General features: G+C 38.8%; 1 non-coding gene across 1 annotated transcript; it reads left to right on the top strand.

Annotated features, from left to right (window-relative positions):
• The first annotated feature begins 12,079 nt into the window (after window positions 1-12,079).
• Window positions 12,080-12,186, top strand: LOC141603163 (small nucleolar RNA R71). The gene has a single exon (XR_012525057.1). It is a non-coding gene; the product is annotated as a small nucleolar RNA R71 (small nucleolar RNA).
• The last annotated feature ends 752 nt before the right edge of the window (window positions 12,187-12,938 follow it).

The raw sequence follows: 12,938 nt of genomic DNA, 5'->3' as shown, positions 1-12,938 counted from the left end.
GAGTAGTAGAATGCAAAGGAAGAATAAATCCAGAGAACAGTGACAAAATGTTGAATAAAACGTGAGGAAGGAGAAGAGCCCCGTCACGTAGTTCACTCTTTCAGTCTTATACTGGAAAAACATCCTAAAACCTAATCTATGGACTAATTACAAAAGCCCATAACAAGATTAGGCGGAAATCAGCTAAAGCGCACGAAACCCCTCGGTCGAGTAGGAGTAATCTACTCGATCGAGCAATATCATCACCAAATCACTCGATCGAGTAGGAACAACCACTCGATCGAGGACTTCTTGCAAAAACACCTCGATCGACTCCTTAAACTGGTCGATCGACCAATCCTGAGTATATAGAGCATTCGATCGACTAGAAAACCACTCGATCGAGCTATGTAGGTACGTTAAACTTGAAACGCTTTCCAAATTCAGCTCATGCGTCTTCCAAGTGCTAGATTTCCCAGCTCCGACTCCTTATTTTCCATGAATGCATACAGTTGGGATAATTAAGGCTCGATTTAGCTTCTCTTCGGTCAATTCCTGCAAATTACAAATAACGGACCAAAGTAGAATATTCGGGGGTATTTGTAGCCAGATGCTACATAAAAGGCACAAAAATGCGTGTAAAAATGAAGTGAAAACCTTATATAAAAGACACGCATCAGATACAAAAGAGGTTTCACTTTTGTGACCCTATACACCACGATTTGATGTATGGCTAGCCCATTATCAAGGTGAATATATTCTAAACCAAACTAGAATGACATATCATGTAGATGATGCAAGACTCAAATTGGTAACCCAAGATTAAACCTTAAATTCTGGAATGATGAACGCAAAGAGTTATCGAGTACTCTTGGAACCATTAGATTGTTAATCTTATGGTATATGCGTATCTTGTATTCAAAGTAAGATGTCTCGTGCTTTTTGGTTGAAAAGGAGATCGAGGTTGTAAATCATTGATCCAGAATAGGTTGATCATTTTCTTTTACCAACGATTTAAGTTGACACTTATGTGTTCACTTAATAAGGTAAATAGAGAAATCTTTGAAGAAGTTCAAAGAGTTCCATGAATCACGATCTTGTCCTAATGGGATTATCAAAGTGAAGACTTTGATATAAGCTAAATGAAACGTGATATAGTATCACAAGTTAATCTCTCTTAGCACACATTATGGGATAATGTGTGGTTGGATAAAGAAATCAAACACTATTTGATATGGTTTGGACTTTAATCAAGTTACTTTGATTTAATTGATCCTTTTGGAGATTTTATCATATTATCTAAATTATTTTTCCACTAAATCTAAAACAATTCATATGAGATATGAAATGGTAGGGTACCATGCTTGTAAGTTTTGACAAGAAACAAATGCTCATTTTTCCATACTATAATCACGAGTACAACGAGTTTGTGGCTCGTGAAGCTGTCTTTCTAGAACACAAGTTTATTTCTAGAAGACAGAGTGGGAGAAATTATTCAAGAGCCACAAAAGAATTTGTATGTCGCAAAAAACTGTTTTTCTTGGCTACATGACGTTGTTTCTTCGAAACCTAGGAGGTTAAATTCATCACTTATTGAAGATGATGAATTCATGTTACTTTTAAGAAAGTAAAGAGCTTACAACTTACAAAGAAATTGTTTGATTTAAGAAATGGATTTGCTAGAATTGTTCTAGGCAATTAAGAACAATGAGAGATGCTTACAACGAAAATTGAGTACACTTGCAATCATGAGATGTGCAAGAGGATGGATCCCACACTTTGTGAAAACAAGTGGGAGCATTCTAAGGCTAGAGAGATTATGTCTAGATTGGATCTAGACACGTACTCAGAAAGTTTTGTAATGCAAATGTATACATTACAAAGGAAAACGAGTATGTAGTAAGATTAAGTAAGGTACAAGAAGTTGATAAAACCTACTTACCAAAGCCTTCTCATAGGCTTAACATGATGAGTCATGTCATTTCAATTGGATTGAGCTGAACAACTACATACATGATCAAATTGGATTATAAGAATATGAAGTAGGAATCAGGTATTGACTATTCATATGTGATAATCACATTTGTCGTTCGCGTTTTTATCTAAAAACTCCTTTTATACTTTGTTACATCCAAACGGGTTGTAGAGACAATATTGAACCCCGTTAAAGTGAACTCGGATTAACATGGTATTTGCCCATAGTCATTTGTATGAGGTGACGTCTCGAAGTGATTAGAGTGTGATGCGATTGATGGCAAGTTCAAGTGCCATAGAGTCATATGAGATGACTAGTCGATCACATAGGCAGACTGTTAGGAACACTTTATCGGGCCTAATGACCGCTTATAGAGTTCTGGCAAATTTATATAGCCTGGTCGTGGCGAGAGCTACTATAGTATTCTAATGAGTCAATTCTTTGACTAAAGACTGTTCGCCTAAGGTGGCACAGTTTCAGATTAACTTTGATTTATGTTACTACGACCTTCGTAAATGGGGTCCAATGTGCATATTTTGGGTTATGATGACTGTGGGTAATCGAAGGGAATAGTGCGATAGGAATTGTCCACCCCTTGTCAGGGTTAAAACAATATCTCAGGGCCACTCGAGGAGTAATGAACTGGAAATGCGTGGCCACGCTCAGAAGGTATCTATGGTAGATAATTCCGGTCAATCAGTTATTCTCCAGATCGAGGAAACCACTCTCGATATGATCACTTGCAAGTACGACCCGAAAGACACCTTGCATTGAGTGGGAGATAGTAATAGGACAAGAGAATTGGTGACGCACACTTGTCGAGGACAAGTGGGAGATTGTTGGAATAAGTGTCCTCCGACAATAATGCGATCACAACTGTCGATCATGATGATCACATGTTTAAATCTCATGTATAAGAATAAGAGGGAAAGAAATATTTTACAGTCGGTCCACACATATCGGTAATGATTGGCTGACTAGAGTTTGACATTACTGTCGTGCGACGGTGGTGATCAGTTGATACCCTGAGGTCATACCTATAGGGTAATACTCTTAATTGATTATTTAATTAATCGTATGCCGATACGAGTTAATTAAATTGCTTAATATTGACGGATGATTTTGTGAGTAAAATTAACGTATCTCATTGTAATTCGATTAAATAAGATACGGTCTAAGTAATCAAATTGTTTTATTATTTAGATTAATTTATTGTTTATGAAACAATTAAAAATAGAATGAATAATTTATTATAAATACAAGTTGTTGTAGTTTATAATCATATGACCCATTTTGGTACAAGTAATTATTAATTACTAGTTATTTTTATGTGACATGTTTTATTAATATGATGATTTTTAATGTGTTAAAAATGCATTATAATGTAACATGTCATGTAACATGTCACATATGTCACATTTGACAAATGACAAAAAATAAAATGGACCACCATGTTATATGGGTGACCGAAAATGGAGGGATAAGGGTTAGTGTGCCTTAATTGAGTTGTTTAGTGGAAGGCATCATGATTAACCTCTACATGATAGGGTTGCATGCCTACACCTTGAATAGAACAACCTAAAAAGCAAATGTGCATGCATTGGCACCCTCTTTCCTCCCTCCTAAAACCGGTTCCCCCTTCCCCTTTAATGATGTGAATTTGGCCGTGTTCCCTTTTGAGGGTTTAGTTTTCAGTACTTGTCGTTAGGAGCACCTAGACCAAAACACAATTTATAACTTCACAAACAACTCTACAATTAGTAAAGAGGCAAGTAAAGGTCGGATCCCAAGGGACGGGAATTGAGATGAGATTTTCTATTGCAACTAGTAGCGTCTAAGGGTGTCACAATTTGGGGTTTGAAGTACAAGATCACTAAACTAAATAGCAATGAAAGTAAACAAGCAAGATGATTAAAAAGGGATGTAAACAATTGATAAAAGGCACTAGGGTGTCATGGGGTCATAGGGGATTCATGGGAATTGATCATACAAACATATTCTCAAATTATAAGCAAGCAATTATTGTTGTGATGGATCGAGTTGGTTTATATCTTACAATCCTAGGAAAGTTTGGGTCCCGGAGCCGAATCGATTAGATTGTACAACACCTACAAATCGACTTAATCTTCCCTACTCAACAATATGCATGGTCTAATGAGACTCGAGTTGGTTTATGTCTTACAAGTCTCATTGAAAAGATAGGTGATGGGTAAAAAAAATGCAAGGATTCATAGGCTCACATTTCATCAAACATAACATGTGCATAAGTTGAGATCACAACAAGCAAGCAAATAAACTATGAAAATATATTAAATTAAGCATGAATCATTCCCCATGTTGGTTTCCCCTAATTACCCATTAACCCTAGTTAAGGAAACTACTCACTCATTATCATGTTGAATATGCTAGCAAGGTTGTCAATCATACCAACAAAGTGAAACATGATGAATAAATGAAGATAATTAACAATAATTAAAAAGAGATTAAGAGAATTATACCTACTAATGATTCCAATAATAAAGCAAAGAATAATAGAAGTACTTGATGCTTGATTGGAAGGTTGTCAATCTCCCAATAATAACCTAAATAATCTTCAATTACCCAAAATAAAGGATGAACAAGAGAGAGATTAAGGAAATGAAACTTATATTAAAACTTGATTAAATGTTGATTACAAGATTAAAGAGAGATTTGATTGATATTAACTACACTAAAGATTGCTAAGAACATGCTCTTCTAATTAGACTAATGGGGTATTTATAGTGGGGATTAGGTACATAAATTAGGGTTAACTAAGGGCTTAAATGACGATTAAGTCCTTGAGGAATCGCCGGTCTCTAGGGAGACTCCGGTCTCCTTTTTGCCGGTCTTAGAAAAAGATGCGCATCCTTCCTTGAAGCTTGTAGAAGACGAAAAGGCTGTTAGGAAATCCGGGCGTCTTAGGCACGGGACGGGCGGATTTGGGTGTTTCTGGACGGGCGTCCAGAAGAGGAAGATGGGCGGGTTGGTGGTGTTTTGGACGGGCATCCACAGGGGGAAGACGCTCGGATTGTGGGTGCTGGACGGGCGTCTTGTGGACAATCCGCCCGGATTGTCTTACAGCTTCGTTCCTTCTTCTTTTCTTCCTTTTTCTTCATAGAATCCTTGAGGATTTCCTCGGGGATGCAAGGATCTTTTCTCATCATTGCCCATCTACTATAGTATGTACAAAGGCCTTCTAATCTTGTCTCTCCTTGATGCTTGGTCATTGAATTCAATCAATTTAGCTTCATTTTGCCATGAAAATGCAAGGTTTGCACTCCTTTCCTACCAAGGACACAAAACCTCAAAGAATATGCAAAATAAAGGACTAAAGACAATAAATGACCCAAATATGCACTAAAAAGCATGGGAACAAGGCTAATTCGGGGACTAAATGTGCTTAAATTATGGTCACATCAAATATCCCCAAACCGAACCTTTGCTCGTCTCGAGTAAAGAGGTGACAAAGACTAGGACCGTTATTTAAACTAACCCAATAGCATAGCCGATATGAGACAATTAGCGGGTCTCACTCCGCCCCTTCAACTCACAATAAGACAACCATGAGGTAGGATGCCTTCTTGCAAGAAAATGTGGGTCTTGCCAAAATGGCGACACATCCAAACATTAAGCACACAAAATAAAGTAATGGATGCATCTACAAAAGAATAGCCACTTTCCTCATCTAAGTGGCGGAAATTATCTACAAGGAAAGCAATTCAAGGGTACACACTCCTTCATAGATGCAATTTCTTCAAACTACTAAGCCTAGAAGGATACCAATAAATCACCTACAAGTTGTGTCAAGCTAGGGTACCTTTGTCCTCAATCGTTAAATGCTTTTGTCAAGAGTAGACTCCCTATGGTGTTAGAAACACTGGAGGATCGCGGAATTCCCCCTCTTGACTAGACAAGAAGAAGGGTCATCCCCTCTCTACCATTCACAAAAATGGATACGATGGATAAAGGGATCAATAGATATTTGAGTTTCATTTTGGGAGTTTGCTTTGTTGTTTTTCCCCCCAATTTCTTGTGGCATATAACATTTGAGAACACTTTCTTTTGCCATTTCTTTTGATTTTTGGCATTCCAACACTTGACAATTTTCAACTTTTTGCATTTCTTTTTGAACATTTTCAAAGTCACCCCATATGTAGTGAGGGTGCCTTATATTTGAAGCTTTAGGAGTCTATTTTTGCTCCTCTTTTCATTTGATGCAATTTTGCAAACTTTCTTTCACTTTTCATTTCATTGAACTCAAATCAATTTCTTTTTGTGCCCATTCCCTTTGATGACAAAAATGTGGTAGAACATGGATGATGGATGCATGGTTTCAAGGGTCACCTTGGAATAAACGGTAGCCAAGGAGTTATCACACCATAAGGTACTCTTGACTAGGCCTTAATCCATGGGTCAAAAGATACTAGCATGACACATCCTAGGGTGTTTTACACGTATTATAACAAGCAAAGTCTTAAGAAGAAAAATTATCTACTAGGGCCTATATACACTTGTCAAGCTTCCCAAGTAGACGGTTTCGCAAAATTTTCTAACATGCAAACTACATGCCATGATGCAACTATCATTTATACATCCTAATGCATATGATTCTACCAACTAATATGACATATAAACTAAATGCAAGTCCTAAATTCACATTGTTATACCACATCAATCAAAATAAAGCCACATAGTCATTAACATAAAGAGGAAAAAGGAGATTGGAAAGATCATACCATGCGGTCTTCAATATCCTCATGTCTCAGATATGGCGTAGTCGATCAATGTGAACAAGGATAGAACAAACACAATATATACAAGACTACACTACAAAGGAAATGAACTTGTTTTTGGATTTTTAAATTTTTTTGGTTTTTTCGAAATTTTTTAATTTTTTTGGGTTTTTGAATAAAAGTTAAGTTAGAATTCCCATCCCCACACTAATATGGGCATTGTCCTCAATGGCCAAAATGTTGGGAAATTATGCAAGTATGATGCATGAATTCTACACTAAATGCAAGCTACACTAATCTACACTACATGATGCATGGGTTTTTGTTTATGACGGAAAGCGTAATTTAGATTACCTCCCGTTGCGTATGCATGTACTTCCCCAAACCGAGATAGACATTATTTCTAGTGTCCTAAAGTCGGGGGTAGTTCATGCACACAAGATGCTATGCATGAAACTAATTATCATTTTGGATTTTCAAAAGTGGGAACAATAAAATAAGAACACCTCAATGGGGCCGAGGTGTTAGTCCTCTATGTTGCTAGGACTCTCCAACCATGATCAAGATAAAATAAATAAAACAAAGAAAGAAGTAGACAAACCTCAAGAGGGTAGGAGCCTCCAAATTTTGCTAGTCTTCCACCATATCATCATTGTCATCATCTTCCTCAATAGAAGTGGACTCATCACCACTTCCCTCTTCACTTCCTTGCTCACTTCCTTCATCACTTCCTTCATCATCTTCTTCTTCTTCTTCATTTACCTCTTCAACAATGCCCTCATCATCAACAACCTCATCACCGACAACCTCATCGTCACCCGGTCTCTCACCCCTAGATGCACTTGGAAAGAAGACTTCCCTATCCGCCCAACTAGGCAAAGGACATGAAGGATCAAGTAGTCCTTGCCTAGCTAAATGAAGGAGGGGTGGATATTGGGCTAAGTATGCATCTTCCCGATCTTTATAAGCTTGTTTGTGCATCTCTTGCATAAGTAGAGTCATGTAGTCATTGCCCACTTCAACACCTTCGGGTTTGAACTCTTGATATTTGAATGGATAGGGTGGTGTGACAATGGAGGAGGAGGGCATTCAATTTCGCCCCTTTGTTGACGGATGATGTATTCGGCTTCTTTTGAGAAGGGGAGAAGGTAATTGGTCCGATGGACACTCAAACGGCATATCTTTGAAGGCAAAGTAAAAGATCTAGCATCATTGGTGAGCCACCCATATTTGGTGTCAAGGGGATTATCTGTGACCCACTTGTACTTGTTAATCATAGCATCCATGTCAATGAGATGACCCCCTTTTTTCGCCACATACTTGCTATCCTTGTTGAAATTCGGATCAAAGTACTTGGCTAAAAGAGTAACTAGACCTCCATTTACGATAAAAGCGGTGCCTTGCTTTCCACAATCAACATTGAGCCATCTTTCCACCAAAAGCCTTAGAGCATTGTAAGGCTTGGTGAATTCCCTTCCAATATTTAAGGCCGACTCAAGTAGAATACAATCGAGCTTGGTAAAGTGGTTAGTGTCTTTTCTTGCAATGATAGTATTCCCGATGACCTTGTGCCACACTCTAATGCCCGGATGGTGGACTAATAGAGCGCGACAAGCATGAAAGTTCTCAAATTTCTTCCCGAAAATCGCCTCCCAAAGAGGAGCGGGGTCATATTTTTCGGGCTTCTTGTAATAACGAGGTGTATCACTAAGACCTAATGCTTTACTCAAGTCATCAAAGGTGATGCGCCTATTCACATTGGCAAGGCGGAACTCGATGTATTCTCTAGTCTCTACCTTAGTTACTTTCAAAGAACTCAAGAATTCTAAGGTAAGGGAGGGGTATGTCAATTCTCTTGTAGCAAACAATTTTCCCAACCCTATGACTTCAAAGAAGGCTTTTGTTTGTTCAAGGACACCCAATTTGTTCAAGGCATCTTCACATATGAATTTGGTGGGTAGAATGGATTTTCTAGCATACTTGGCAAATTTATCCCTATGGGAGTTAGAAATGAGAATTACCTCCGGATAGTTTGATAATTGAGCAATTTCCGGAGTTGTTGATGTTGTTGCTTCCAAGGGAGGATTTTGTTGTTGTTGAACTTCCAAGTTTGCACTAGCAACCACCATAGCCATTGAAGCTTTCTTTGCTTGAAGACATTGTTGCCTTGCCTTAGGTGCCTTTGTTGATCCTTTTGTTCTTGCCATCGATGATTATACCAAGAAAAGAGTGAAAATCTTCAATTTTCAATTATACCCAAATCGATTTTAAGATGAAAGGCTTTGCCTTTGTAATTCAAAAATCGACTCAAAGGTTGAAGATTTTGGTGCTTCGATTGATTATTGTTGGAAAAGGAGTGATTAATTGTTGTTATAAGGAAGTTTGGATTTGATTTTGTTGAATTTGGTTGAGGAAATCTTGTTTTGGTGATGGAGAGGATGAGGGTTTTGAGTTTTGGGGTTTATGGGTAGTGTTTTGAATGAACGAAGGAATGAATGTGGGAGGGGTATTTAAAAACACCCGAAAATTTTGAACTGTGGGGGAAGACGGGCGTTTTTCCTTCGGGACGCTCGGATTTTGCTTAATCTGGGTTCAGGATTCTCGCCTAAAGACGGGCGTCTTTCAGCTGGGACGCTCGGATTTTTCAGTTGCAGGACGAGCGGATTCTACTGAAGACGGGCGGATTCTGATACAGCATGCTTTCTTATTTTGCACTGGCAGAAAGACGGGCGTCTTTCTGCAAAGACGAGCGGATTTCTTAAGACGAGCGTCTTCTCTGTTAGGACGCTCGGATTCTTTAACAGTCCCAAAATTTCAATTTTACAGCTCAATTGGACGGACGAATTCTGCCAAAGACGCCCGGATTCCCATAAGACGAGCGGATTCCCCTTGAGGACGCTCGGATTCTCCCTGGTCTACCCGGATTCAGTTCCATCCGTGCATTTGCATATCCCGTGTCATTTTTCATTCTTCAAATCCCGTGTTCCTCATTATAGGGGCACTACAAAGGCATGAATAGCCTAGGCAATTGCTATCCCCACACTAAGCTAAAGCACTACACATCAATAAAATCATTAGTCCCTCCCTCACTTCTCTAAAAAAATGATAATTATCTTGATCAAAGCATAAAAATCCAAAAACGACAAAAATGCAATGTAAGAATTAAAATGCAAGTTAGGGAGTTAGAGATATTTACAAATGGTGGTTTGGAGAGGACTCCACCAAACTCTCATCCTTAGTGAGATGTCATAGGGGCATGTCCAAGGTGTTGTTGATGTTGCTCAACACCTTGAAAAAGTAGTCAAAAGCTTGTTCGTTGTCATGATAAAGATCCTCAATAGATCTTTGCACTTGTTGTCCTTCATGTTGGTCTTGATCGATAGCATTACCAATATAGGGATTGAAAATCCCTTCAAACTCATCGTGCCAAAGACCACAAACTTCATCTACTTGGTCACTAAAGATCTCTTGAGTTGATAGAGACAACTCTCCCACTTTCTTGTCTTGGCCAATGAGGCCATCCTCTTCATTGCTTGACTTTGGTGAGCTTTTCAAGCTCTCTTTGTTACAATTCACTTGCTCTTTGAATGGAGCATCATCAACTTTCTTCTTCCATTGGAATTCCGACTTCTTCCTATCATCCTTCCGGCTATAATGATCAACCATAAAACATGGTTCATGCAAACGGGGAGCTCTCATGGTCTTGTCAAGATTGAAAGTTATTCTCTCATCTCTCACTTCTAAAGTGAGCTCTCCATGCTTCACATCAATTACCGCACCCGCGGTGTGTAAGAAAGGTCTTCCTAGAATGATTGGAATGTTGGAATCTTCTTCCATGTCAACAATGACAAAGTCCACCGGGATGAAAAATTTCCCAACTCTTACGGGAACATCTTCCCATATCCCTAATGGTGTCTTTGTTGATATATCGGCCATTTGGAGCGTGATATTGGTGTATTTAAGCTCTCCCATCCCTAACCTTTTACTCACCGAGTACGGCATAACACTCACACTAGCTCCTAGATCACATAAGGCTTTGTTGATCGTGGTGTCACCAATGGTGCACGGTATTGAGAAGCTTCCCAGATCTTTAAGTTTTGGAGGTGAACTCCCTTGAAGGATTGCACTACTCACCTTAGTGAAGGCGATAGTCTCAAGCTTCCGGATTGACTTGTTCTTTGTAAGGATGTCTTTCATGTATTTTGCATAGGCCGGCACGTGATTGATTAATTCCGTAAAAGGAATCGAGACTTCCAAATTCTTCACAATCTCCATAAATTTTCCAAGTTGGACATCAAATTTGGGCTTAGCTTGACGACTCGGAAAAGGAAGTCTAATCACAATGGGCTCCTTCTCCTTGACCTTGTCTTCATTTTTCTTTGAAAATTCTTCTTTTGATGGTTCTCCATCCTTGGAGTTTTGCACAATTTCTTCCTTGTCACTAGCTTCCACAACTTCATCTTCAACTTGCTTCTTCGGTGCTTAATACCTTGTACCACTCCTCAAGTGAATGGCACTAACCGTTTCATGTCTTGGGGGATTACTTTGAGGTGGTAATTGCCCCTTTTGTCTTTGTGAGCTTGAAGATGCTAGTTGAGTCAATTGGGTTTCCAACATTTTGGTGTGGGCTAGGATGTTTTTAATGGTGATTTCCTTTGCTTGACTATCGTTTTGCATTTGAGTGAAAAACTCTTGTTGGTTCTTTTGAATTTAGAGGACCGCTTTTTGAACATCAAAACCTTGGTCATTTTGTTGATTGTATGGAGTTTGATTTTGGTAACCTTGGTTTTGGTTGTAAAACGGTCTTTGATTTTGGTTTCTCATGGGATGTGGGGTGTATGTTGGTTGAGGGTTTTAAACATTTTGGCTTTTGTATGAGAGATTTGGGTGGAATTTGGTGTTTTCATTGTAATAATTGGAATAAGGGGTACCACTCTTGTATGCTTGAAAAGCATTCACTTGTTCATTTGTTCCTCTACATTCACTTTGGTCATGTTCCAAAGTTCCACAATTCTAACATATCCCACTTGGGATTGATGAAGATGCCGTCATGGCATTAACATGATGCTTTGGAGATTTTGAGGGTTCTTCAAGTCTAACCATAGCTTTTTCAAACTTCAAATTGATGGTATCAATGTGAGCACTAAGTTGAGCACCCAATTGAGTAATGGAGTCCACTTCATGCTTTCCTCCTCTAGTAGCCTTGCGAGGTCTACTATATTGTGAGTTATGGACCGCCATTTCCTCAATCTTATTCCAAGTTTGATTGTCGTCAACTTCGGTGAACATTCCATTTGATCCCATGTTGAGAATGTTTCTTGAGTCTTCATAAAGACCGTTCCAAAATTGTTGTACCAAGAACCACTCGCTAAGTCCATGGTGAGGACACGAGCGGCAAATTCCTTTGAATCGCTCCCAAGCTTCATACAAAGATTCTTCATCTCTTTGCTTAAAGCCCGTAATTTGAGCTCTTAGCATGTTAGTCTTCTCCGGTGGATAGAACTTTTTGTAGAAAGCTAGAGCCAACTTCTTCCAAGAATCAATTCCCAGAGTAGTCTTTATCAAGGCCTTTCAACCATTGTTTTGCGGTGCCAATTAGAGAAAAAGGAAATAAGACCCATCGAATTTGGTCTTGAGTTACACCGGTTTGAGAAATCACATCACAATAGTCACAAAAAATTTCCATATGAGAATGAGGGTCTTCACTAGGCATCCCCCCAAATTGGCTTCTTTCAACTAATTGGATAAATGCGGATTTGACAATAAAATTTTCGGTTAGATGTTGTGGTGTGGGAGTACCATTGGGTAGGTTCTCCTCGGTGGGTATGGAATGTGATGAAAACTTAGGCATTGTGGGTTGATTTTGTGTTGGATTTTGTGTTGGGTTCTCCTCACCTTCTCTTGCAAAAGGGTTGATGAACTCAATAGTGTTTGGTTGAATATCTACAACCTCACCAATACCTCTCAAAGTTCTCCTAGCAAGTCTTCTATTGTTTGTCAAAGTCCTTTCAATTTCGTGATCAAAGAGTAACAAGTTACCTTGTGATCTTCTAGACATGCAAATAATCAAACAACTCAAAAATAATTAGAACAAACCTTGAGGAGTTTTACTTCACCAAGGCAAAGAAAGACACAACTAATAACAATATAAGAAAATCTAAATCAAGTTAACACCGTCCCCGGCAACGGCGCCATTTTTGGTCGTGTTCCCTTTTGAGGGTTTAGTTTTC

The sequence above is a fragment of the Silene latifolia genome, chromosome 9 (assembly GCF_048544455.1).
Source record: "Silene latifolia isolate original U9 population chromosome 9, ASM4854445v1, whole genome shotgun sequence".
Classification (NCBI taxonomy): Eukaryota; Viridiplantae; Streptophyta; class Magnoliopsida; order Caryophyllales; family Caryophyllaceae; genus Silene; species Silene latifolia.
This window is presented reverse-complemented; position numbering and strand designations above follow the sequence as displayed.